We start from the raw sequence: 2,722 nt of genomic DNA on the forward strand, positions 1-2,722 counted from the left end.
AAGACTCCGAGTCTGAGAATGTCATCCCCGCCAAATTATGCCGCTGGGTTGTGGCATGATGGGTTGTGGCATGACGAAGTGGAGGACGAGGTCATTGAACTCGTGAATGTGGAGAGTTCGGTGGAGGTGATTGACCTTGTGTCGGACTCAGAAGAGGAGGAGGACCCGAGTGAGGGGTCCAGCATTCCTGGAATCTTCTGATTCGGCTTGCAGGATAGTCGATATCCCCTTTTTGTTTTGATGGGGGCTGTGTTATGTGGATTTTGTATATGTTTAGTGGCGATGTAGTTTCCGCCTTTATTGAACTAATCTGTAGGATCCGATTTCTACTTAATTGATTTTATACATTACTTTATTCAGGAGATTGTGAATCAGGTTAAGTTATCATTTGATAACGATAAGTTGATTTTCCGCATTCGAGTTACTTAAAGTGATGTCCCGGAAAAAGGAAGGTTTTGAAAAGGAAACAATTTTGTACAATCTCTTTATTCAAAAAAAAAAATTTACCCATTTTTCCGCAATGTTTTTGAGAAGTATTTTTCGGGGCGTTACACACAACTTATGGTAATTTATTCTAAACGGTTGGATCGATTAGAATCGTCCGATGGTTGAGTCATGGGAATCATATGATAATGAGGAAATGTATAAATCCTGTCATACAGGACCTCACATTTATGTTCAAGGAGAGGCAATGAAAGTTAGTGCATTTTCAGTTGAAAACATATTGCTATATTATCTGCTTGTCTATATTTTAGTTCAGAGGAACACCATCTACGCTCAACCCACAATCATCAACCTTAAGTTAATGGTCACTATTAAAGAGGGGATTATGGTTAATTAGCCTGCAGAAATCCTCAAGGTCATATCTGGGATTGCATCTTCTTCATTTAGACTACTGCCATATGGGATCTTTGTTTCTCGCATGATTGATCATCTTGGGATTGATACATCAAATGATGACATAATGAATGTGAATTTCCGACAACACTTAGTGAGTGACAATTTGATTCACAAAATGGATGTATTAAGAGGATCATAATACTACTGTAGATCTTCAAGTGAGTGATGAAGAAGAAGCTGAAAATCCTGATAAGCAGAACCTTGAGCAACCACAAGCCAAGGCATCAAATGAGCCTCAAGAACCACCATTAGGCTAGCTCCTCTAGATGCTTTGAACAACATCTCAGTGCACACATTGACACTGACCTTCAATCCTTAAAGGATGCTACAAAGGTGGAGTTTCAAAGGTAGGAGGAAAGAATTACTCAAGAATTGGACCATCTTTTCTTTGTTGCTAGAACCACAGGTGGCTATCCCCCATCACCACCACCACTTGAAAACTAGTCTAGCTTAGGAATATCCAGCTTGTCCTTGTTAAGTTTCAGTCTAGGTGTGTGTGTATTTTGAGTTCGTTGTATTCTGGACTTATATTTTGTTATGTTCCATTTGAACCTCTAGGTGTCTATATTTTGTTATATTTCTCGTATTACGGTTTTTATTTGAAATTTCTTATATTTCTACCATTTTGTCTTTATGCATGTCTGGTATATGTTATCGTTGTTCATATTTTATGTACCTGGTTATTCTATGTGTTATGTATGCAAAATAGAAACTACTATGCTTGCAAATGTCATATGAAAATTCCATGTCCCTGAAACATATATTTTTTATGAATATTCAGCAAAATAATCAGTTATTATTAGTGGATAATCGATTATTTGCAGTAAACTTGTGCATTTGTTCAATTCTATAACTACTTGATCAATCATAAAGATTCTGCTTTGGTTAAGTTAGTATACAATTGTTAAAATATTTTCATACTATATCATTACTTTTTGATCATGCCAAAAGGGGGAGAAAGTGTTGTTTGACATTTGCATATTGTATTTTTTATGCTTCCGCAAACCTAAGTAAAGAGGGAGAATGATTCATGCTACCCACACTACCTCATGCATAGATTGAGGGGGAGAGAACAAAGTGCGAGGGAGAGAACAAAGTGAGGGCGAGAGAACAAAGTGAGGGGGAGAGAACAAAGTGAGGGGGAGCAGCGCTTACATTTTCACAACCTTAGCAAAACATGAGGTTGATCGTCATCAAGCTTATCAAATGAGTAAAATTGTCCAAAGTTTGTCATCATCAAAAAAAAAAGGGAGATTGACATTGCAATAAGAGTCAAAGGTTTCAAGTGTGATTGACTAACTTAATTTTAACGACAACGAGAACTTTAAGAAGACAAGGACTATTGTTGAAAGGATTTATTTGAGAGGTTTTCCCCCTCAACAAATTGTCCCCGGCAACGGCGCCAATTTGTTGAAAGCGAAGTTTTCTCTTCGGCGTGTTTTCTTTATTTGGTTAAGTAAGTGAACTCGGTTTTATTCTTTGTTCGTCGTCTCGGCTTTGTTGAAATAAATTCCAACGTCGGTATAATGGTTTCAAGAATATTCTAGTTACAACTTACTTCTAATAATCATGTGAATAAGTTATTCCTTCTTTGCCCCATCTCGGCTTTGTAAGAATAAATTCTAACGTCAGTACAATGGTATACAAGCAATCCCCTATTACATAATTATTAAGTACCTTTGAATACCATCTCGGTTTTGTGGAATAAATTCCAACACCGGTTTAATGGTATTCTAATGTACAAAAGTGATGAATAGTTAGTTGTTAGAAACAAATAAATAAATAAAGAACAAAAGAATAATAAATTTAAGTGACCTTTATT

The sequence above is a fragment of the Lupinus angustifolius genome, chromosome LG01 (assembly GCF_001865875.1).
Source record: "Lupinus angustifolius cultivar Tanjil chromosome LG01, LupAngTanjil_v1.0, whole genome shotgun sequence".
NCBI classification, from domain to species: Eukaryota; Viridiplantae; Streptophyta; class Magnoliopsida; order Fabales; family Fabaceae; genus Lupinus; species Lupinus angustifolius.